Source organism: Panthera uncia, chromosome E1 (assembly GCF_023721935.1).
Source record: "Panthera uncia isolate 11264 chromosome E1, Puncia_PCG_1.0, whole genome shotgun sequence".
Taxonomy (NCBI): domain Eukaryota; kingdom Metazoa; phylum Chordata; class Mammalia; order Carnivora; family Felidae; genus Panthera; species Panthera uncia.
The window spans coordinates 31,835,544-31,862,130 of NC_064814.1; the positions used below are offsets into that span (position 1 = coordinate 31,835,544).

The 26,587-nt window shown below is 36.4% G+C and overlaps 1 protein-coding gene and 1 pseudogene across 1 annotated transcript in view; both read left to right on the top strand.

The window, feature by feature from the left end:
* PPM1E (protein phosphatase, Mg2+/Mn2+ dependent 1E) overlaps window positions 1–26,587 on the top strand; it is a 169,750-nt gene that overhangs the window by 50,816 nt on the left and 92,347 nt on the right. The window lies entirely within an intron of this gene.
* Window positions 19,817–24,749, top strand: LOC125927436 (40S ribosomal protein SA-like; annotated as a pseudogene).

Genomic DNA, 26,587 nt, shown 5'->3' on the forward strand with positions numbered 1-26,587 from the left:
CCACCCAGGTTCCCCAATAATTTTATATTTTAATCTGTAACACTTTAGTATATATTTTAACAAACACTTAATTCTACATGTCAGGTGTATCATATGTCTAGGTCTATAGTATGCTTATCTGTTTAATTTAAAAGTCAGAAATGTTAAAGGTAGCTTCCAAAGCATTGCAAAATTGTGAGAAAGTCTTGACTTTATTACCTGAACTCATATTTGAACTAAAACATATAAGCCCCATTCCTCATTATAAAGACAATAAGGAGGCCCTGTCTTAGTGGTCACATGATTCCCTTACAGTCACTTGCTTTCAATCCAGCTTTTAGTTCAAACTTTCTACCCAAGATGGTCGTATATTCTGACCCTACTTAGCTTCAAAAGAAATGAAAAAAATTTCAATGATTTTTTTTTCTCTAGCACTTCATAAATATTGCAATTACTTCAAATGTAGGATAGGTGTACCTCTTCAATCACCTTTCTGGTAAATGAACTATTTTTTCCTGCTTTAAACACAGAGAATCCAAAAAATAGGTTCCAAATACATAAAGGCAATATAAAGGAATGGCATATCATTTTCTAAATATTTTGATATTTAAACAGGCTGTTTTAATATCCTGTTCACAGACAAGCACTTTTATACAAAATGCTTTTCCTGGCTTGTTATACAATAACCATATAGATTTTAGAAAATGTCTCTAAATACTTCACCAAAAACAATCTTTATGGTAAGTTGCCCCAATTGAATTTAAATTGCTCTTAATATCCCGCTGATGACCCTAAAATACTTGAATCCTACTAAAAGAGTGACTTGAAGATGATTTACCACACCTACACATAGAATTCTATGAATTATAGGATATTCATATTCAGTAATTAAAATATAAAAACAGTGTAGGGGTGCCTCAGTAGCTCAGTTTGTTAAGTGTCTGCCTCTTGATCTTGGCCCAGGTCATGATCTCACGGTTTTTAAGATTGACCCCTACATCAGGCTCTGCACTAACAGCATGGAGCCTGCTTGGGATTCTCTCTCTCCCTCTTTCTCTGCCCCTCCCCCACATGCATGCGCTCTCTCTCAAAATAAATCAGTAAACTTAAAAAAAAAAAAGATGGGTGCCTGGGTGGCTCAGTCAGTTGAGTGTCTGACTTCAGCTCAGGTCATGGTATCAGGGTTCGTGAGTTCAAGCCCCATGTTGGGCTTTGTGCTGACAGCACAGAGCCTGCTTTGAATTCTCTGTTTCCCTTTCTCTCTGCCGTTCCCCAACTCATGCTCTCAAAAATAAACAAACATTAAAAAAGGAAAGAAAGTGTAGATGAGACTTAGGTGAGAAGAATCAGTGAAATGTTTATTGTTTTCCCCCATGGTTTCTCAGATTACCTAAGTATATTTGGCCAATTCTTATCATTGGAACTTTCACTTTTCCAGTGTATGAATAAATTTTTCCTTGCATTTTTATTTTTACTTCAAGTCTTTGAAACGCTCTACTTACTTGGATACATAATTACATCTTTATTAGATGAAATTATACACTTATAAGGTCTTAGAAGTGGCTTACAAAGTTCATAAAATACATCAAAGCAATAAAAAAAGTGAGATAAAATGATATAAAAATATAAGAATAGAAAAACAAGCAAAATGTACTGTTGGTTAGCATATAGAGTGTGTATGTTAAGATTCTAAATGCTTTTGTGAGATAATGTAATTGAAGACACAAAGTCCAATGCCTAGAATTAGACACTCAAACACATTTGGCTTAATTTTTATTATTGCTTGGCACTCCTTTAATTCCACCTTACTTCTTTAATTTACTTTAAAAAATATTCATTGCGTACCTAGTATATGTCATGTCCTGTGAGGCACTGAAGATACAAGAGTTAACAAGACAGATATAGTTCCTACCCTCAGGGAATGTATATTCTAGTGGGAGAGGCAGGCAATAGACAGTTAGATAATTACAGGTCATGATAAGTTTCTTGAGCAAAATGAAAAGTAATAGAGAGTTACTGGGGATAGAGTTACTTTAACTTGAATAACAGGGAGAGTGTTTCTGTGGAGATGGCATTTAAGAAGAAGCCAGCTATGTAAATGTTGGGGAGAAGAACATTCTAAGCTGAAGGAACTAAAGTGCAAAGGGAATAAACTAGGTGTGTTTAAGAGTTAGAAATAAGATTTATGTGACTGGAGCTTAGCAAATGAAGGGGAGTGGTAGGTGAGGGACAGATAAATTAGCAGATGCACATCATGGGGAAGACAGTTTCTACAGAAGTCCAGGCAATGACAACAACTATCAGGAAAGAAAATAAGAGTTCAGAATTCAGAATTGCCACAAAATATTATTTAAATTTCCAGTTTTCAACAAAAAAGTTATGTTATACACACACACACACACACACACACACGTATATATATATATAGAGAGAGAGAGCAAGCAAGCATAGTTATGTAAGCTATGTTAAGAAACAGGACAGTGTGAGCCATACTCAGGGAAAAGGCAATCAATAGAAATTAACTCTGAATAATCCCAGATGTTGTATTTAGTAGATAAAGATTTTGAAGCCTTTATTATAGGTATGCTCAAATCACTAAACAAATAGAAAATAATTAAATGAACCAAATGGAGGGGCGCCTGGGTGGCTCAGTTGGTTGTGTCCGACTTCAGCTCAGGTCATGATCTCGCGGTTCGTGAGTTCGAGCCCCACATGAGGCTCTGTGCTGACAGCTTAGAGCCTGGAGCCTGCTTCTGATTCTCTGTCTCCCTCTCACTCTGCCCCTCCCCTGCTCACGCTCTGTCTCTCACTGTCTCTCAAAAAAAAATTAAATGTTAAAAAAAATTTTAAAAAAAGAACCAAATGGAAATTCTAGATTCGAAGATTATAGTAATTGAAATGAAGTTCAGTAGATGGGCTAAGAGAGGATTTGAGCTTGTAGAATGAATTGGTGAATTGAAATAAAGATCAAGAGAAATTTTCTAATCTGTCACAGAACAAAAGACTAAAGCACACTGAATGGAATCTTAGAGACTTGAGACAACATCAAGTGTGTGCCCATACAAGTGTAAAAGGAGTGTCCCATAAGGAGAGAAGAGGAGCCAGAACAGAATGAGTGTTTAAAGACACACTAGCTGAACACTTCTTAAATTTGATGAAAAACATTAATCTGTAGATCTAAGGAGCTCAGTAAGCCCCCAAATCCCAGATAAGATAAACACAGAGAAATCCATACCTAGATGCTCCATAGTCAAACTACTGAGAGACAAAGACAGAAAATCTTGACAGCAACAAGAGAAGAATGAATCATGTAGAAAGGAACAACAAAATATATAACAGCTGACTTCTCCTTAGGATGACATATTCAAAGTACTGGGGGAAAGGTCATGATCTCACAGTTTGTAGGATCGAGCCCCACATTAGGCTCCATGCTGACAGTGCAGAGCTTCCTTGGGATTCTCTCTCACCCTCTCTATCTGCCTCTCCCCTGGATGTGTCCTTGCTTGCTCTCTTTCTCAAAGTAAATAAACATTTTTAAAAAATCTTCAAAATACTGGAGGAAAAACACTGTCAACCAAGATTTTCATATCCAGAAAAATTAAAGAATAAAGACATTCCCAGATAAAGACTGTGAGAATTACAAGAAATACCAAAAGAAGTACTTTAGGCTAGAGGGAAATGATATCAGACCACAACTCAAATCCACAGGAATACAAACATGGTAAATATTTAGGTAAACGTGAAAGATGGTGTAATTTTTTTCCTCTTTTCTTAGTATCTTTTAAAAATATAAGATTGTATAAAACAAGAATTACATTGTTTGCTGTGTTTATAATGTATATAGATGTTGTATATATGACAATGGTAGGACAAAGGAGGGTGGAGCAAATGGAGCTGTATTATAGCCAAGTTCCTATATTTTGCCAGAATTAAGTTAGTATTAACATTAAGTAAATTGTGAGAAGATACATATTGAAATCTCTAGAACAACAAATTAAAAAATTTTTTGAATGTTTATTTTTGAGAGAGACAGAGTGTGTGTGTGTGTGTGTGTGTGTGGTGGGGAGGGGGGCGGGGAGGAGCAGAGAGAGAGAGGGAGACACAGAATCTGAAAGAGGCTCCAGGCTCTGAGCTGTCAGCACAGAGCCTGACCTGGGGCTCGAACTTGGGAATGGCAAGATCATGACCTAGGCTGAGTCAGACGCCCAACTAACTGACCCACCCAGGCGCCCCTCTAGAACAACAAATTAAGGAAAATAAAGAAGAAAAATAACTCAAAATTATAGTTTAAAAATCAGATAACATAGTATATTAAAAATTTTTTAAAGGCAGTAATGGAGGAACAGAGAACTAAAAAGCTGTAAGACATATAGAAAACAGATATCAAAATAGCAGACATAAGTCCACCCATATCAGTAATTACATTACATGTGAATAGACCAAACTCTAAAATTTAGAAGGTAGATGGGTGTTTTTGTTTTTGTTTTTGCTTTTTTAATTAAAGGCATTCAGGGGTGACTGGATGGCTCAGTTGGTTAAGCATCCCATCTTTAGCTCAAGTCATGATCTCTCAGTTCATGTTCAAGCCCTGCATCAGACTGTCTGCTGTCAGTGTGGAGCCTGCTTGGATCCTCCGTCCCCCACTCTCTCTGCCCCTCCCCCACTGGTTCTCTCTCAGAATAAAGAAATAGACTTTAAAAAAAATAAAGTCATTCAAATACCCTGGAATGGGTATTTCTGAATTATGGTGCTTCAAATATTAAGTGATTGCCCTTAGAGCATGGATCCATGTTTTTCATAATAGGGAGTGAGGACAGTGTGCTATTTTATTTGTATTTGAGTAGGACAGTTCTTCATTAGGCATGACTGTCTTATATGTTATAGGATATTTATTATCCCTGAATTCTGCCTGTAAATACCAGTGACACTCCCCTACCCTCACCCCCCAGCTGTATTCAGTAACACAAACTATCCCTCCATGTAGACATTTCCAAATGCCCCTTGTGGGAGCATACCACCTACCCTATTACCATCCAGTATAACCCCCATCCTTACTGAAAAGCAGTAGAGCAGATTTAAATAAACTATCTCACTGTACACTGAAATATTTCAAGGTAAATTATAATATAACAAGGAGGAAAAGAACATATGTAAAGGTCCTGAGAACAAAATAGCTTGTCATATTTGAGGACCTGAAAGGAGACTGATGTGACTAGTGGGTTAAGAGGAAGGTATCACACAATAAGACTGAAGAGAGAGGGAGAGTTCAGACCTATACAGGACCTTTATGACCATGATAAGGTTAGGTTTTATTTTAAGCAAATTAGGAAGTCACTGAACAGTTTCAGGCATGTGAGTGACATGATTTGATTATTCCTCAGATAGACCTATATATAGCAATGTCTTTTAATCTTTTTGTTTTTAATTTTAATCCATAGTAAGTAATATAGTGTGATTTAGTATACACACATGCATGCATATACATACATAAATACAATTGAAACTTAAGTTTTATGAAACTTAATACATGTGATGACCTTTGACATTTCTATTAATTTTTGAAAAACATTGTTCACATGAGTACTGGGTGTTGTATGGAAGTGTTGAATCACTATATTGTACACCTGAAACTTATAATACACTGTATGTTAATGAACTGGAATTTATTTATTTATTTATTTATTTTAACGTTTTATTTATTTTTGAGACAGGGAGAGACAGAGCATGAACAGGGGAGGGTCAGAGAGAGGGAGACATAGAATCTGAAACAGGCTCCAGGCTCTGAGCTGTCAGCAAAGAGCCTGAGGTGGAGCTCAAACTCATGGACCGCGAGATCATGACCTGAGCTGAAGTCAGCCACTTAACCAACTGAGCCACCCAGGCGCCCCTAACGAACTGGAATTTAAATAAAAACTTATAAAAAAATAAGGCAAGGGCTCAGTCATTTAAGCATCTGACTTTGGCTCAGGTCATGATCTCACAGTTAGTGAGTTCAAGCCCTGCATCTGGCTCTGGACTGGCATTGCAGAGCCTGCTTGTGATTCTTCCTCTCCCTTTCTTTCTCTGCCCCTTCCCCACTCATGCTTTCTCTCTCTCTCTCTCTCTCTCTCTCTCTCTCTCTCTCTCTCTCTCAAAAATAAGCTAAAAAAAAAAAAAAGGCAGATCTACTTGTAGGCCCACCCAAGACCCTGGAAATGATGACTGATAAAGCAGAGGAGTCTGCTGTCAAAGGCCAAAGGAAACATCATGAAGAACCCAAGAGTCCTCCTCCATCTAAGAGAAGGATGAGCATGGCGCTGCTGTCATTGAAACAGGAAGGAGAGGGAACATCCCATCCTGGGTGTTCAGCCTTGTTCTTGGAAGATGATGACCCCAAAGTCATAGCAATGTCCGTGTTGGAAGAAGTGCCAGATAAACTGCCAATACCAATGGAAATCAGCACTGAAATAATGTATCAATTAAAGAGGGAAATTTGACAGTTTGGACGAAAATATGAAAGAATTTTCAAATTGTTTGAAGGAGTGCAAGGACCTCCAGAATTGTGGAGGTCCAGATCATGACCTGAGCTGAAATCAAGAGTTGGACGCTTAACCAACTGAGCCACCCAGGCACCCCTGAATATCATTTTCTACTTGAATAGGCGTAAGACAACTTTCTAAAGTGTAAATAATATTGTAAGTGTTTTGCATCTATGTTCATCAGAAATATTGGCCTGTAGTTCTCTTTTTTTGTGGTGCCCTTATCTCATTTTATTATCAGGGTAATGCCAGCTTCATAAAATGAGTTTGGAAATTTTCTTTCCTCCTTTTTATTTATTTATTTTATTTACTTATTCATTTATTTATTTATTTATTTATTTTGAATAGTTTGAGAAGGTTAGGTATTAACTCTTTTTTAAATGTTTGGTAGAATTTGCCCATGAGGTCATCTTGTACTGGGTTTCTGGTTGTTGTTTTTGGGAGTTTTTTGATTCCTGATTCAATTTCATTACTGGTAATTGGTCTGTTCAAATTTTCTATTTCTTCCTGTTTCAGTTTTGTTAAGTTCTATGTTTCTAGGAATTTATCCATTATGGATAAATTATGGAATTATGGAATATTACTCAGCCATCTAAATGAATTCTTGCCATTTGCAGTGATGGAGCTAGAGTGTATTATGCTAAGTGAAATAAGTCAGTCAGAGAAAGACAAATACCATGTGATTTCACTCATATGGAATGTAAGAGACAAAACACATGAAGGGAAGCAAAAATAAGAACAGAGAGGGAGACAAACCATAAGACACTCTTAATGATAGAGAACAAACTAGGGGTTGATGGAGGGAGGTGGGCGGGGGATGGGCTAGGTGGGTGATGGGTATTAAGGAGGGCATTTGTTATGTTGAGTCCTGGGTATTGATGTAAGTGATGAATCACTGAATTCTACTCCTGAAACCAATATTGCACTGTGTGTTAACTAGCTAGAATTTAAATAAAAATTTGAAAAGAAAAAATGCCACACATGTTAAAAATATTATTTTGTGTATATTCGGTATTTAATAAAAACAATTTTTAAAAAGTGGTCCAGTTTTATTCTTTTGCATGTTGCTGTCCAGTTTTCTCAGTACCATTTGTTGAAGAGATTGTCTTTTTCTCTTTGGACACTCTTTCCTGCTTTATTGAAGATTAATTGACCAAAGTGTGGTTTCATTTCTGGGTTTTCTTTCTTTTTTTTTAATTCAAGTTAGTTAACACACAGTGTAGTCTTGGCTTCAGGAGTAGAACCCAGTGATTCATCTCTTACATATGACACTCAGTGCTCATCCCAAAAAGGGCCCTCCTTAATGCCCATCACCCATTTAACCCATCCCTCCCACCATCCTCCCCTCCAGCAACCCTCAGTTTGTTTGTCCCCTTCTCTGTTTTTATCTTATTTTTCCTTCCCATCCCCTGTGTTTATCTGTTGTGTTTCTCAAATTTGACTTCTGGGTTTTCTATTCTGTTACATTGAACTATGTGTCTGTTTTTGTGCCAGCACCATACTGTTATGATTACTACAGCTTTGTAATATGACTTGAAATCTGAAATTGTGATAACTCCAGTTTTCTTTTTCTTTTTCTTTCTTTTTCTTTTAGATGAAGTTCATGAGTAGGGGAGAGGGGCAGAGGGAGAGAGAGAGAATCTTAAGTAGGCTCTGTGGTCAGTGCGAATCCTGATGTGGGGCTTGATCCCACTACCCTGGGATCATGACCTGAGCTGAAATCAAGAGTTGGACACTCAACTGACTGAGCCACCCAGACACCCCATGTTTTTCTTTTTCACGATTGCTTTGGCTATTTGGTTTTTTTTTGTGTGTGTGTGTGGTTCCATACAAATTTTAGGATTGTTTGTTCTAGTTCTATGAAATAAATGCTATTGATATTTTGATAGGGATTGCATTAAATGTGTAGATTACTTTGGGTAGTATGAACATTTTAACAATATTTGTTCTTCAAATCCATGAGCATGGAATATCTTTAACATTTCTTTCTGTTGTCTTCAATTTCTTTCATCACTGTTTTATAGTTTTCAGAGTATAGATCTTTCACCTCTTTGGTTAAGTTTATTCCTAGGTATTTTATTCTTTTTGGTGCAAGTATAAATGGGAGTGTTTTCTTAATTTCTCTTTCTGCGGCTTCATTATTAGTGTGTAGAAATGCAGCAAATTCTGTACATTTATTTTGTATCCTACAACTTTGCTGAATTCATTTATCAGTTCTAGTAGTTTTTTGGTGGAGTCTTTTAGGTTTTCTATATGTAATATCATGTCATCTGCACAAAAGTGAAAGTTTTACTTCTTCTTTGCCAATTTGGATGCCTTTTATTTCTTCTGTTGTCTGATTGCTGTAGCTGGGTCTCATAGTACTATGTTGAGTAAAAGTGGTGAGAGTGGATATCCTTGTCTTGTTCCTGATCTTAGGGGAAAAGCTCTCAAGTTTTTCCCATATTGAGTATGATATTCGCTGTAGGCTTTCCAAATAAGGCCTTTATTATGTTGAGGTATATTCTATTCGCTTTACTGAAGATTTTTATTATGAATAAGATGTACTTTGTCAAATACTTTTTCTACATCTGTTGAAATGATCATATGGTTTTTATCCTTTCTCTTATTAATAGATGTATCAACATTATTTGATTCGCAAATATTGAACCACACTTGCATTCCAGGAAAAAATCCCACTTGATCATGGTGAATGATTTTTTTAATGTATTGTTGGATTTGGTTTGCTAGTATTTTGTTGAGGATTTTTGTATCTACGTTCATCAGAAATATTGTCCTTTCATTCTCTCTCTCTCTTGTTTTTTTGCTTTTTGTGGTGTCTTTATCTTATTATCAGGGTAATGCTAGCTTTATACAATGGATTTGGAAGTTTTCTTCCCCCCCCCCCTTTTTGTTTTTTGAATAGTTTGAGAAGACTAAGTATTATCTCTTTTTTAAATGTTTGGTAGAATTTGCCCATGAAGCTGTCTGGCCCTGGGTTTTTGTTGTTGTTGTTGTTGTTGTTGGTAGTTTTTTGATTACTGATTCAATTTCATTGCTGGTAATTGATCTGTTCAAATTTTCTATTTCTTCCTGTTTTTGTTTTGGTAAGTTCTGTGTTTCTGGGAATTTATCCATTTCTTCTAGGTTGCCCAATTTGTTGACATACAATTTTTCATAATATTCTTTTATAATTGTTTGTCTTTCTTATATGTTCTTGTTATTTCTTATCTTCCATTTGTGATTTTGGTTGAGTCTTGTCTGTGTGTGTGTGTGTGTGTGTGTGTGTGTGTGTGTGTGTTTTGATGAGTCTGGCCAGAAGTTTATCAATTTTGTTGATCTATTCAAAGACACAGCTTCTAATTTCATTGATCTGTTCTGGTTTGTTTGTTTGTTTTTAGTTTCTATATTATTATTAATTTTTAAAGTTTATTTATTTTTAGAGAGTGAGTAGAGGAGGGACAGAGAGAGAAAGTGAGAAAGAATCCTAGTAGGCTCCTCACTGTCAGCATGAAGCCGGATGTGGGTCTTGAACTCACAAACCATGAGATCATGACCTGAGCTGAAACGAAGAGTCAGATGCTTAATGAGCCACCCAGCCACCCCTAGTTTCTGTATTGTTTATTTCTGCTCTAATCTTTATTATTTTTTCCTACTGCTGGTTTGAGGTTTTGTTGTTTCTTCTTTTTCTAGCTTCTTCAGGTGTAAGGTTAGGTTGTTTTTTTGAGATTTTCCTGTGCTTCTTGAAGTAGGCCTATATTGCTATAAACTTCCTTCTTAGAACTGCTTTTGTTGCAGCCCAAAGATTTTGTTCATTGTGTTTTCATTTTCATTTGTTGCCATGTAATTTTTTATTTCTTCTTTGATTTCTTGGTCCACCCATTCATTATTTAGTAGCATGTTATTCAGTCTCAATGTATCTGTGCTCTTTCCAGATTTTTTCATGTGGTCAGTTTCTAGTTTTATAGTGTTATGGTCAGAAAAGATGCTTGGTATGACTTTGATCTTTTTGAATTTGTTGAGACTTGTTTTGTGGCCTAATATGTTATCTATTCTAAGAATGTGCCATGTGCCCTTGAAAAGAATGTGTATTCTGCTATTTTAGGATGGAATCTTCTGAATATATCTGTTAAATCCATCTGGTCCAGTGTGTCATTCAAAGTCACTGTTTCCTTCTTGATTTTCTATTTGGACGGTTTGTCCATTGATACAAGTAGGGTAAGCCCCCAACTATTATTGTATTACTATTGAGTAGTTACTTTATATTTGTTATTAACTGTTTTATGTATTTGCATTCTCGCATATTTGGTACATAAATACTTACAATTGTTATATCTTCTTGTTGGATTGTCCCTTTTATTTTCATGTAGTGTCTTTCTTTGTCTCGTTATAGTCTTTGTTTTAAACTCTATATATATTGTCCAATGTAATTATTGCTGCTCTGACTTTCTTTTGACATCTGTTTGCGTGATAAATGTTTCTCTATCCCCTCACTTTCAAGCTACAGGTCTTTAGGTCTGAAATGAGTCTCTTTAGGCAGTATATAGATGGATCTTATTTTTTTCACTTAACAGTTTTTAAATTAATTTTTAATTACTTTATTTTTTAATTCATTAAATTTTGAAATGTTTATTTATTATTTTTGAGAGAGAAAGACAGAGCATGAGCTGGGGTGGGGGAGAGAGAGAGGAAGACACAGAATCTGAAGCAGACTCCAAGCTGTCAGCACAGAGCCTGATGTGGGGCTTGGACTCACAAAGCATGAGATCATGACCTGAGCCGAAATCAAGAGTCGGGTGCTTAGCCAACTGAGCTACCCAGGTGCCCTAACACTTTTTAAATTGAAATATTGGTAGGAAATAATATGTTTTTCTTTCCTAAGTATCAGTGTCTATAACTGCAGTCACCAGAGAGCTGATTCTCCTCACACCAATGTATATTAAATATTTAAGATTAGACCTAAAGGAGTTGAGAAGGATCCAGCCACATAAAGAGTGTGGGGACAAGGGTCCAGACAGAAGGACAAAAGCTCTGAGGTAATAGAGAACTGCTATTGTGGTTGAAGCTTCAAAGATGGGGAAGAGGGTAACCAGATATAAAGCTGGAGAAGTTAGGCAGGAGCCATTTCAGACCCTCATAGGGCCTTTGTGACTTCCATAAGAGTTTGGATTTTTTTTCTTTTTTTAAGCAAGGAAGTAATATGATCTGATTTACATTTTAAGAGGACAACTCTGGCTGCTATGTGAAGAAAGGATAATAATCCTAGTGACAAGTTTTGTTGTTGTTGTTGTTGTTTTTTTAGTTTATTTATTTTGAGAGCGAACAAGTCAGGGAGGAGCAGAAAGAGAGGGAGAGAGAGAGAGAATCCCAAGCAGGCTCCATACTTCCAGTGCAGAGCCTGTGCAGGGCTCGAACTCATGAACTATGAGATCATTCCCTGAACCAAAGCTGGCTTCTTAATTGACTGAGCCACCCAGACATCCCTAGTGACAAGTTTTAGGAAATACTTATAAATTAGGACCTAAAGATCCAAATTGTAAACTATACAGGTGAATGCCTGGAGTTCTGTTCTGAAGCTCTTTTGTAATATTTCCTGGGACAGCACATAATAGATGTTTTTTAAAAAAGGTAAAAAATTTAAAATGTCGGCAAATCATTCAATGCTCTGGCCACTTGTGGTTTAAAAAAATCAATTATAAAACTTCAGTTGTTTAATTATTTATTTTTATTTTTGGGGGGGAGGTTGCAACAGCTTTTTAAATTTTTTAAAATTTTATTTAAATTATTTTTTTAACGTTTATTCATTTTGAGAGAGAGAGAGAGAGACAGAGTGCGAGCAGAGGATGGCCAGAGAGAGCGGGAGACACAGACTCTGAAGCAGGCTCTAGGATCTGAGCCGTCAGTACAGAGCCCGACACTGGGCTTGAACCCATGAACCTTGAGATCATGACCTGAACTGAAGTCAGATTCTTAACCAACCGAGCCAGCCAGGCACCCCTACTTTTTTTAAATTTTATTTAAATCCAGGTTAGTTAGCATATAGCATAATAATGATTTCAGGAATAGAATTTAGTGATTCATCACTTACATATAACACCCAGTGCTCATCCCAACAAGTGCCCTTCTTAATGCCCATCACTCATTTAACCCATCCCCCCACCCAACACCCCACCAGCAACCCTCAGTTTGTTCTCTGTATTTAAGAGTCTCTTGTAGTTTGTCTCTCTCTGTTTTTATCTTATTTTTGCTTTCCTTCCCCTTTGTTCATCTGTTTTGTTTCTTAAATTCCATGTATGAGTAAAATCATATAATATTTGTCTTTCTGACTTATTTCGCTTAGCATAATACATTCTAATTCCATCCACACTGTTGCAAATGGCACAATTTCATTCTTTTTGATCACCAGGTAATATTCCATTGTATGTACATACCACATCTTCTTTATCCATTTGTCAGTTGATGGACATTTGGGCTCTTTCCATACTTTGGCTATAGTCGATAGTACTGCTATAAACATTGGGTGCACGTGCCCTTTCGAATCAGCATTTTTGTATCCTTTGGATAAATGCCTAGTAGTGCAATTGCTGGGTCATAGGGCAGTTCTATTTTTATTTTTTCGAGGACTCTCCATATTGTTTTCCAGAGTGGCTGCACCAGTTTACATTCCCACCAGGAGTGAAAGGGTTCTTCTTTCTCCGCATCCTCGCCAACACCTGTTGTTGCCTGAGTTGTTGTTCATTTTAGCTGTTCTGACAGGTGGTGTGAGGTGGTATCTCATTGTGGTTTTGATTTTTATTTCCCTGATGATGAGTAATGTGAGCATCTATTCATGTGTCTGTTAGCCATCTGGATGTTTTCTTTAGAAAAGTGTCTATTTCATGTCTCTTGCCCATTGCTTCACTGGATTATTTGTATTTTGGGTGTTGAGTTTGATAAGTTCTTTCTAGATTTTGGATACTAACCCTTATGTGATATGTCGTTTGCACGTATCTTTTCCCATTCCATTGGTTGCCTTTTAGTTTTGCTGATTGTTTCCTTCACTGTGCAGAAGCTTTTTATCTTGATGAGATACCAATAGTTCATTTTTGCTTTTGTGTCCCTTGCCTCTGGAGACATGTCACGTAAGAAGTTGCTGCGGCCAAGGTCAAAGTAGTTGTTATTTGTTTTCTCCTCTAGAATTTTGATGGCTTCCTGTCCTGTGTTTAGGTGTTTCATCCATTTTGAGTTTATTTTTGTGTATGGTGTAAGAAAGTGGATGTCACTGTCCAGTTTTTCCGACACCATTTGCTAAAGAAGAGACTGTCTTTTTTTCTATTGGATATTCTTTTCTTTGTCAAAGATTAGTGGGCCATAAACTTCAATTGTTTTAATAATTTCTGGAAGTTCCACTATCCTAACAAATAACTTATGGTAAAACCTCATCCAATGTGTTTAGTATAGATGCTGCTTTCTACATGTTACATGTGCCTCCAACAATATTTAGAAATTTTTTTCATTCCTTTCTTGGGTATATAAATAATGTCACACAAAGAATTGAGAACTTATTGGTATTTTTTAAAACTTCCTTAAGAATCTTTATTATTACCAGATCCAAAAGATGTGATGTGATGGAGAATTTAATACTCCCTATTCCTCTTCTTAACCTTTCTTATAAAACCATTAAATTTTCCTTTCACATTAGTTATGCTATCATAGAACTAAACTCACATTTTATGCAAAACAATTCCAATTTACTACAGATAAATTTTCATAATTCTTTGTAGGTTGGTCTACTTTCTCTTCAATATCAAGAAAATTTAGCAATCACCTTCTGACATTTTCTGTGGATGTAGTCATAGAAGGATAGCAGATATTTTGCTGCACTATTTAGTTACAATTTATATCATCAGTATTACTGTTTTTCTAGAATATAGCAGTCTTTTCTTTGGTTATTGTTTTCATAGTTCCCTAGAAAGAAACTTTCCCAACTTATGTTGGAAATACCAAATGTTAGGGGCGCCTGGGTGGCTCAGTCGGTTAAGTGGCCGACTTCGGCTCAGGTCACGATTTCGCGGTCCGTGGGTTCGAGCCCCGCGTCAGGCTCTGTGCTGACCACTCAGAGCCTGGAGCCTGTTTCAGATTCTGTGTCTCCCTCTCTCTCTCTCTCTGCCCCTCCCCCGTTCATGCTCTGTCTCTCTCTGTCTCAAAAATGAATAAACGTCAAAAAAAAAATTAAAAAAAAAAAAAGAAAGAAATACCAAATGTTAAAGGAGAATACAAAATTTGTTTTCAAAGTGATGGAAAAAATTATCAAAAATAGTAAATTGGTACTGGTACACTGACTGAAAAACAGAACAATAGCTAAGGTAGAAACAGCCAAACTGAGGTGTGATCTTGGTTGGATTAGAATAAAGTACTCATAGTGTTATAGTTTTTTCTTTGTTTTTGCGCACTTTTTACACTTGCTGTATAAATAAAAATCATCCAAAATGAGAACAAACTGGCTATATATTCAGAGTTTGCAATAACAAGAAAGTCAGTTGTTATCATTCGTTGCATTTGGCAGATTGAAAGGGGAGTGGGCAAGTTTTATGGTGAAAAAAAAGGAGACGGATTGGAGATTTTTAGCTTGGGTAAGTTCAGTAGGATGGGATAAGTAGAAGCCAGGCATCTTAGGTAAGTGGTTTGGGGAACATATTTGTATTTCTCTGGTTGGTCTCCAAGTTGAAATCATGTGGGGTTGGTGTGTGGGCTGGTGACAAAAAAAAAGGGGGGTGGTAGGGAAGAGCTGGCAGTCATTAACAAAATCCTGACTCTTCTAGGCTGATTGCTGCAGAGGTTGTGATTGGCTTTTCCGACTGGTTGCTGAAGAGATTGTAGGACAGAGTTCTGTTATTTTGTATGGTCATTGTCCATTTGTATACTGTCTCCCATTATTGAAGAACAAATAGATTTATGTTTTATAATTTTATGACTGATTATGTAGCTTTGAGAGTTCTGTCAAGATTCTAATAGTTACAGAAATCTTAATAATTTGTGTCTGAGAGTTTAAGGTGAATTGTGCCAAAGTGTTCATTCCGTAAGACATTTATATGAACATGTCATTAGTTTAGGTAGAAGTGGATTCTGGACCTCAGAGATACAGTTACAATCACCTGATTTGGACTACCTGAGAGAGCCTTTGGGTATTTTCTTAGTGACTTATTGGATAATTGGGACTTTTAAAGATGTAGAAGAGAAAATAACTGGCCTTTCACTATTGGAAGCTCTGTACATTGCAATTTCTTAGATAGCCTATGTAGAGGAGATTAGATGGCTATGATAAGGAATTATTTTGAGTTTCTACATTAACAATTTTTTTTAATGTTTTATTTATTTTTGAGAGAGAGAGAGAGCATGAGCCGGGGATGGGCAGAGAGAGAGGAAGACACAGAATCCAAAGCAGGCTCCAGGCTCTGAGCTGTCAGCACAGAGCTCCATGCTGGGCTCAAACTCACAAGCAGTGAGATCATGACCTGAGCCAAAGTTGGATGCTTAACCAACTGAGCCACCCAGGTGCCCCAGTTCCTACATTTTTTAAATTAAATTTTTATTTTGAGAAATTTCAAATTTTAAATATTTTGTATAAAAGTAATAAAGCATGAATAGATAAGGCTAAAGTACCCTTTATCTTCCCTCTGCCTATCTTTGTCACATTCCCTTCTGTTCATAAGAGGCAACTTCTTTTGAATTTGGTGTGTGTCCTTCTAACTCATAAAATTATTATTTCTAAAAACAATAGAACTGCCTTTAACTTATCAAATTATAAACATAAAAATAGGAGGTCTGAAAGACTTCTCTGTAGATTTCTTTTAGATTAGTAAATTAACATAGCGTGATGAACTTGAGAAACAACATTTTTCACCAAGTAGGTCAGTAACTAGCCTTATTGTGTCAAATAATGTACACTCTTTGTATCCATATTAATTTGTCTAAGTAGCAGCAGGCAGCTTTGAAAAAAATTTGAGGAAAAGAGCCTATGCAAGAAAGTAGGCTTTAGTTCTGTACAGCGAAGGAAACAATAAAAAAAACCCTAAAAGACAACCTACAGAATGGGGGGAGATACTAGCAAATGACATATCTGATAAAGAGTATCCAAAATCTATGAAGAACTTACAAAACTCAGTACCCAAAAAGCAAATAATCTGATTAAAAAGTGGGCAGAATGGGAATGCAAGCTGGTGCAGCCACTCTTGTAAACAGTATGGAGGTTCCTCAAAAAATTAAAAATAGAACTACCTACGACCCAGCAATTGCACTTTTAGGCATTTATCCACGGGATATAGGTGTGCTGTTTCGAAGGGACACATGCACCCCCACGTTTATAGCAGCACTATCAACCATAGCCAAAGTGTGGAAAGAGCCCAAATGTCCATTGATGGATGAATGGATAAAGAAGATGTGGTGTATATATATATATATATATATATATATATATACACATACACAATGGAGTACACTCGACAATTGAAAAGAATGAAATCTTGCCATTTGCAACAACGTGGATGGAACTGGAGTACCGGTATTATGCTAAGTGAAATTAGTTAGTCAGAGAAAGACAAAAATCATATGACTTCACTCATGTGAGGACTTTAAGAGACAAAACAGATGAACATAAGGGAAGGGAAACAAAACTAATATAAAAACAGGGAGGGGGACAAAACAGAAGAGACTCATAAATATGGAGAACAAACTGAGGGTTACTGGAGGGTTTGTGGGAGGGGGGATGGACTAAATGGGTAAGGGGCATTATGGAATCTACCCCTGAAATCATTGTTTCACTATATGCTAACTAATTTGGATGTAAATTTTAAAAAATAAAAAAAATAAAATAAAAAAGATTAGTCAAAAGCCAAACAGGCCATTTTCACTCACCTTGGAGAGTAATGGCAAAGAAGGCTGGGTTAATCTGCTTCCCACACTAAGTCCTCAATTACATTCAGTCATTTGACAGAATGAACTGGAGGCTATAACACGAGACAGAACCTGAATGGATCCAGGCAAAAGCTAATAGGAAACCTGTCTATTGAAGATAATCAGTGTGCATACTTTGACTACCTCCAGCATATTTACTTTTTGTTTATCCATTTGTTTGTTTTTCAGCATGCTTGACTCATCTAAATTAGGCTCTGGAATTTAGTAAGTATGAGGATAGGAACAAAGGATGGAAGAGAGTAGGGTTGATGTTGGAGAAGCTGGCTAGGGAGATCTGAACAGTTTGTGCTTTATTCAAAGTTGGATGAGAAGCTTTGGGTGGGTCTTGAGAAAGGAGTCTTGTGATCTGACTGCTGAGGTCCCAGATAGAAGAAACAAGAAGTAACACTAAATGTTTGGGTTTTTTTTTCTTGAGCAGTAATGTTTATTATCATATTTTTACATAGTATTACAATTAAGTAAACAATTACGCGAAACATAGTATGTCATTTATTCTTTGTAGCTTTCTTGTGCCAAAAGAGAAAAATACCTTTAAAAAAAACACATTTTTATGTTTTGTGGGGTGGAGGGACATTTTTACATTGAAACTGTAGTGATACAATGGTGGCATTCATTATATGAATTTTTGATTCTTTTACTGAAGTGTATGCTTTTGCCAATACTTCCTCTTCACCCCCCCCACTCTCCCACCCCAAATGAAACAATAGAATTAAGAATGAGGCATGGAATGTATCATTATTTTTGTTCATTTTACTAAGATTTTATCTCCAACTCAGAAATGTTTGTAACATTTTTATCTCCCAAGTCTAATAACATTATATTCTGATAACTAAAAAAAAAAGGGGGGGGGGGGCAGAAGCATGAACAAACATTTCTCCAAAGAAGACATGCAGATGGCCAACAGACACATGAAAAGCTGCTCAACATCATTCATCATCAGGGAAATACACATAAAAACCCCAATGAGATATCACCTCATACCTGTCAGAATGGCTAAAATCAAAAACATAAGAAACACCAAGTGTTGATGAGGTTGTGGAGAAAAAGGAGCCCTCTTGCACCGCTGATGGGAATGCAAACTGGTGCAGCCACTCTGGAAAACAGTATGGAAGTTTCCCAAAAAGTTAAAAATAGAATTACCATACGATCCAGTAATTGCACTACTGGATATTTACCTAAAAATACAAAAACACTAGTTCAAAGGGTTACATATACCCTGCAATTTATAGCAGATTATTTATTTATTTATTTATAAGGTTTATTTATTTATTTATAAGGTTTATTTATTTATTTTGAGAAAAAGAGAGTGCACAAGTTGGGGAGGAACAGAGAGAGAGGGGGAGAAAGATAAAGAATCCCAAGCAGGCTCCACACTGTCAGTGCAGAGCCCAATGCGAGGCTTGAATTCATGAAACTTGAGATCATGACCTGAGCTGATGTTAAGAGTGGGATGCATAACCAACTGACCACCCAGGTGCCCCTATTGCAACATTATTTATAATAGCCAAACTATGGAAGCAGCCCAAGTGTGCAATGATACATTAATTGATAAATAAGGTGTGTGATAAATTGATAAATAAGATATATATATACACACCACATCTTATTGTATATACACACACACAATGGAATATTATTTAGCCATAAAAAAGAATGAAATCTTCCATTTGCAATGACATAGATGGAGCTAGAGAATATAATGACAAATACCATATGATTTCACTCATATGTGGAATTTAAGAAAACAAACAAACAAAGGACATAGAGAGTCAAACTGAGAAACTGACAACTGTAGAGAACAAAATGATGTTTACCAGAGTGGAGGTGGGGGGGGGGGATGGGTGAAATAGGTGATGGGGATTAGGGAGTGCACACATCATGATAAGCACTGGGTGATACATAGAATTGTTGAATCACTATATTGTATACCCTGAAACTAATAGAACACTATATGTTAACTATACTGGAATTAAAATTTAAAAAAGAAGAAAGTAAGCTTTAAATTGACACATTGAGGGCTGTGTAAAAACGTGAGTCAGAGGGTTTTCCTTTCTTGCACTTGGCTGAACCTGATCAAATTTACTTTGATCTTTCTTTGCTTGGTACTAATAGAAGCAATACTTTTTTATGCTTTCAAAATGAACAGGTACTGTATACACTATACTTGTAAATCAGTGTTTCAGGTATTGCCATTTTGAGACCCATGTGGCAGAACAAAGTTCATTTTGCTAAAATTATAATCAATTCTCCCAGAACATAATTTAATAGAATTCTGTGTATCTTGTTTTAAACATGCCTGTGATTTTTATGGACACAGTTGACTGAACAAAGAACTATATTTAGTACCTTATTTGAAAGTTACTGTAATTAAATCTGATTTAGTTCTAATTATTACTAATACCATAGATAGTACAAGCAAGGAGGAAAATGCAGCTCATCAAAGAAGAGACCCATGAGATAGGATGCAGCTAGTTTGAATCTTAATGAAAAATTCCTAGGATGCCAGCACATCTGCACTGTCATTAATGAGAACTGTTGTACAAAGACCTCATCTGAATAGAGTGACTCCATGGAGTACTGATGACTTTACATCTCTACAAAAAATAAAGAGTTTATGTTTTTCATTTGTTGAGAGGTTATATCTTGTTAAACTGCATAATGAGTGCTATGGCTTGTGATTTAAATGTATTATGCCCTGTCTGCACTACCCATATAATGTTCTGGGTTCCATTCATAACTTAAAGGGAAAATTTCACAATGTTTGGAGTCCTTGATGTTCAGCAAGTAAAGGAGAATGTCCTCAAATTCCTTGCAGTAGGAACCTCGACTTCCAAGTGGAACAATACATCTACAAAAGGAAAAGTGATGGCTTCCACTGGCAGCTCATGCCTTTGGTACAGTTGAAAACTCGGCTGATGTCAGTGTCCTGTCATTCTGGAATACTGGCCAGCAAGCTGTGGTGAAGTTTGCTGCTGCCATTGGAGCCATTGCTGTTGCTGGCCACTTCACTCCTAGAACCTCCATTAATCAGATCCAGATAGCCTTCTGGGAGCCAAGACTTCCAGAGGTTATTGATCCCAAGGCTGACCACCAGCCTCCGCCACAGTGACTTTTGTTAATATGCCTACCATTGCTTGGTGTAACACAGACTTTCTTCTGTGCTGTGTAGTTACTGACATCCCTTGCAACAAGGGAGCTCACTCATTGGGTGTGATATGGTAGATGCTGGCCTGGGAAATTGTGTGCATGTGTGGCACTGTCTCCCATGAACACCCGTGGGAAGTCATGCCTAATGTCTACTTCTCCAGAGATCCTAAAGAGACTGAAAACAAAGAGCACCCTGCTGCTGAAGAGGCTGTGACCAAGGAGGAACTTAAAGGTGAATGGGCTGCTCCTGGACTTGGAAGCAGTTGACTGGTATGAAGGTGTAGAGGTGCCCTCTCTGCCTACAGAACAGTTCTCTACTAAAGACTGGAGTGTTCAGCCTGCCACTGAAGACTGATCTGCAGCTTCCACTGCTCAGGCCACTAAATGGGCAAGAACAACAACTGAGTGGTCTTAAGCTGTTCTTCCACAAACTCTTAAACAAAATGGAAATAAGGTTGATGACAAAAACTAAGCAGCTTTTAAAAGTTGGAAAAAAAATATTATGAACATGAGTTTTTATTTTGCTTCAGAAGTTTTGTTTTTGCCTTTGGGAAGCACTCAAAATGCTATTCATTTACTAGCAAGTGCATTGTAGTTTATAGCATGTTCTATAAGATTTCATCTCCAAGAATAGTGGATATCTGGTTGGCTCAGTTGGTAGAGCATGAGACTCTCAATCTTAAGGTTGTGAGTCCAAGCCCCATGTTGGGCATGGATCCTACTTATATATATAAAAAAAAGTTTCATCTCCAAGAATAAAATTTCATATTTGTATGTAGAGACAATTTGTATAAGGTAAAATTTCTACAATCTTGATTAATTTTTGAAGGAATGTTATTTTTATTATCCTTAACTTTTTAATTGAGTTTCAGAACATTTTCCTTGTATTTATAAACAAAAGACTATGGTCTTTATTTTATCAGAAAATTAGGAAACTTTTTTCTTCCTTCCTTTCTTTCTTTCAGAAACATTTTCCTGTATTTAATTGCCATGTTGCTTGCAGGTTTTGGCTTTTCTACAGATAGCCAAAATGTCAGTAGGTAGGGAATTCTGTAATCTGAGACTAGTATTTTGAAATCTGCTATAATGATATAGTGATATATTTCTTGATCTTTTCACAGAAAATTGTGAAATACTGGCAAACTTAAAATATTTGTTCGTTAATGGGTAGGTTGTTATTTCTAGTCTTCTTCCTGAAATGTAAGGAATTAAAATTTAAATTTTTTACTTATAGAATAAGTCAGAAACTGATACTAAATCAAAAGATTGAAGATAATTAGGACATTATAATGATTGAGAAAGCTGAAGATAGGTTTGTAAAATTTTAGATTTTAACCTAAATTACTAGATTTTAACAGTGGTTGATTAAAATATATCTTCTAAATGAAATATGTGCATGTTGAATTAAATTACTACACATTATTGTAAAATCTATAGTATTTGAACTTAAGATATTTTAAATAGTTATGTTTTGCTTTTTAAAATTTGACCATATAGTAAAACTATTTGCATAACCAACACAAGTAGCTTTGGGACATCATTAGGGAATGTGAAGCATATTCTCCATTGTTAATGAAAAGGGTGAGATTTTTCTAAAGGAAAAGAAAAATGGAAAATCAAGATACTGCTTTTTAAATTTTCTAATTCCTATTTTTCAAGGAATAAATAGCTGGTTCACATGTTATATTTCTAAACTTATCACTTCCCCACCAAAGAGATAAATACATCTTCACAATGATTTTACAGATTGCTGGGAGTTCTTTGGCCTATATTATAGGAAACCTCAATTTTTCAACAAATTGTATTTTAAAAGTTTCTTTTTAAATTTATTTTAGGATTTTTTTTAATGTTTATTTTTGAGGGAGAGTGAGAGATGCAGTGAGTGCAGGGGAGGGACAGAGAGAGAGGGAGACACAGAATCCAGAGCAGGTTCCAGGCTCTGAGCTGTCAACATAGAGCCCAATGTGGGGCTCAAACTCATGAACTGTGAGATCGTGACCACGAATCATGACCCATCACCTACGCTGAAATCAGACACTTAAATGACTGAGCCACCCAGGCATCCATATTTTAGGATTTTTAAGATTAAGATTCTTAATCTTAATTAAGATGCTTAAGATTCTCTCTCTCCCTCTCTCTCTGCCCCCCCCCATAAAAATAAATAAATAAACATTTTTCTTTAACTCCTAGTTTTCTTAGGGGTAACAGTTTACAAACAGAAAAATTGAGAGAGATATTGTTATTAATGGTTAGATGGTAATTGAAAGATTATAGTAAGTAGAACTATAAATAATTAAAGAGTTTGATATGTGAATTATATATATATCAGTGAAGCTATTATCAAAAGTAAAATAAGAAATAAAAGTTTGAAAGGGGGAATCATTTCTTGTGGCCAAACTGCCAAATAAGGAAAGAGTGACTTTAGATTACTTATTTGTATTTGTTATGAGAAATATGCCAAGCAAGTCGTCAATTTACTAAATTCAGGAAAAGATCTTAATCTGCTACCTAGGGGGAAAATACAAATGGAAAACACAGATCAAGTAATCATTTGGAAACTAAGAATATTTTAGGAGTTTAAGATCCGTTTAGAGAGTCATCAAGTATAGTTTTTTTTTTGTTTTGTTTTGTTTTTTAATTTTTTTAACGTTTATTTTTGAGACAGAGAGACAGAGCATGAACAGGGGAGGGTCAGAGAGAGAGAGAGACACAGAATCTGAAACAGGCTCCAGGCTCTGAGGGTCAGCACAGAGCCCGAAGCGGGGCTCAAACTCACGGACTGCAAGATCATAACCTGAGCCGAAGTCGGCCGCTTAACCGACTGAGCCAGCCAGGTGCCCCTCAAATATAGTTTTGAAAATATTTATGAAAACTGACTTTTGCTGCTCAAAGTTGGGGAACAAAGTTACAGATGATATTTATTTCTTCTTTTTAGTAATTCAGTCGAATATCGCTGCTAAATGAAGAAATGGTGACATGAAACTGATGAGTTATCCAAAAAAGGTGCCAAACTATAATGATTTTATTTTCCCCATCTTTCAACATGTTTTTCTCTTTTTTCCTTCAGAACTCTTGCTAGATAGAGATGACAGCAGGATGTTCCTGCAATAATCTAGACTCTGGAATTTGGCAGCTAGGAACTAAAATGCTTTTCAACTACTTAGTTTTACTCTTTGTACAAATTTTTAGTGGGAGATCTTAACTGAATATTCTGATTATGTTGCAAAAGGTGCATCCAAGGATTTACTCACAGAATTAGAAACACACTTTGAAAGAATTTTATTTTATGATTATTTTGTTTTTATTTTAGAGCAGAGCATGAGCAGAAGAAAGGGGCAGAGGGAGAGAGAGAGAGAGAGAGAGGAAGAGAGAGACAGAGAATCTTAAGCAGGCTCCACACTCAGTATGGAGCTCAACTCGAGGCTCAATCCCATGACTCTGAGATCATGACCTGAGCCAAAACCAGGAATCAGACACTCAACTGACTGAGCCACCTAGGCACACCAGAAAATATTTTAAATGTACTTATTATTTTTAATATCTTTGAAACAAAATACTACTTGTAATGTTTTACTGTTACCTTTAATTTTTGACCATATGTTTAAAATCTAAAATTAGGTTATCATTTAAGAAAACAAAGTTAGGCACTGAAATAAATTAACTTTTAAAAAGATTTGGGTTTCAACATTTTCAGTAGTCTTCGACTTAAATGGGAGGTTAGTATTTTCTTAATCAACAGGATCAGGAATATGAAGATTCCTGCAGGGTTTTACACAAAAGAAGTGTAAACATAAGTACTTTGCCAGAATAGAGCAGTGAGAGTCTGTAATAATTTTTTAGGAAAGAATCTGGTGATATCTCCTGAATATGTAATCTTTTGGCTAGAATTGCAGACTTCTTAAAAGCATAATTGTTAAGAGAAAATTTCTCTTCTGATTCTGTTGTGCAAGAGTTGTTTTTTTTTTTTAAGTTGGTAATAGTCTACTATTTTTGGTTATTAAGAAATATATACGTAATATATATAAAATACATATTTCACTTTCTATAGATTTTATTGTCTTAAGTGCTTTGGTGGTGACTTTAATGTCCTCATCAAGTAGAATATTACACAGCAAGTAAAATCATTATTAGTCTTGTTTTTGAGATTCTAATTAATTAAAGAAAATATTCCCCACCTACTAAGTATTATACCAGTCCATTTTTATTTTCCTTTCACTTCTTCCCTTTCTTTTCTCTCTTTAAAAAATTAACACAGGGGCACGTAGGTGGCTCAGTATGTTGGGCGACTGACTCTTGATTTCAGGTCAGGTCATGATCTCATGGTTTTTGGCTTCGAGCTCATCAGTGGGTTCCATGCTGTCAGTGCAGAGCCTGCTTGGGATTCTCTCTCTCTCTGTCTCTGTCTCTGTCTCTCTCTCTCAACCCTTCCCTACTCAGTTTCTCTCTCAAAATAAATAAACATTTTTTAAAAATTACACAAATGGAGGCACCTCACTGTCTCAGTCGGTGGAGCATGTGACTCTTGATTTTGGGGTTGTGAATTCGAACCCTGTGTTGGGTGTAGAAAAATAAAATCTTTAAAGCATTTACAAAAATTTTTATTTTGAGAGAGAGAGAAAAATCTTAAGCAGGCTCCATGCTCAGGACGCAGTGCAGAACAGGACATGGGGCTGGATCCCATGACCCTGGGATTATGACCTGAGTCAAAATCAAGAGTTGACCGGGTGCTCAACCAACTGAACCATGCCAGCTGCTCCTAGATGAATAAAATCTTTAGAAAAATTGCACGAATGTAATAGATGAAAATATGTTCATTGTAAAACCTTTTTTAAAAAAATTTTTAATGTTTTATTTTATTTTTGAGAGAGAGAGAGAGCATGAGCAGGGGAAGGGCAGAGAGAGGGAGACACAGAACTTGAAGCAGGCTCCAGGCTCCTCGCTGTCAACACAGAGCCCGACGCCTGGCTTAAACCCACTAACTGTGAGATCATGACATGAGTTGAAGTCAGTCGCTTAACTGACTGAGCCACCCAGCACCCCCATTGTAAAATGTTTTAAAATGGAAATATATACAATAAAAAGCAAAAGCTTCCCTCTCCCCCCCAACTTACTCCCCTATCAAGAAATCACCATTTTGGTATATTTCATTCCAAATCTATTTTTGTATATTTACATACTGTTTTAGATATTGAGGATTTATTTATTTATTTTAAATTGTTTTTTAATGTTTATTTTTGAGAGAGACAGAGACAGAGTGTGAGTGGGTTAGGGGTAGAGAAAGAGGGAGACACAGAATCTGAAGCAGGCTTCAGGCTCCGAGCTGTCAGCACAGAGCCCGACACAGGTCTCAAACTCACGAACTGGCAGATCATGACCCGAGCTGAAGTTGGATGCTTAACCCACTGAGCCACCCAGGCACCCCTTGAGGATTTTTTTAAAGATTTTTTTTAATGTTTATTTTTATTTCTGAGAGAGCCAGAGCATGAGTGGAGGAGGGCCAGAGAGAAAGGGAGACAGGATCTTAAGTGGGCTCCACACTGTCAGCACAGGGCCCGATGTGGGGCTCGAACTCACAAACTGTGAGATCGTGACCTGAGCCGAAGTCAGACGCTTAACTGACTGAGCCACGCAGGCACCCCTTAAGTCAAATTTGACTTTTATTGTAGGATAATCTGGTTGAGCCATTTGTTAGGGAAACTACTACTACTGCTACTATTTCTACTCCGTCGTCATTGTCTTCGTCTTCTTTTTCTTTATTGTATTGTATTGTATTGTGTTTGTTTGTTTGTTTGTTTGTTTGGGGGAACTTCTGACCCTAACTCCATTTCATCTGTCTGGTTCAACAGAATCAGGGAGGAGAACTGCTAATCTGTGAATTCAGCATTAACCTATGTATAAAATCACTTAATCCCCTTGTTTTTTACTATAGTACTTATGCCCTCAACAGTTTCTGGTGTCTCTTCATCAAGAGATGCCTGTTTTATCCTCTTTAGGGAAAAAGCTGCAGACTT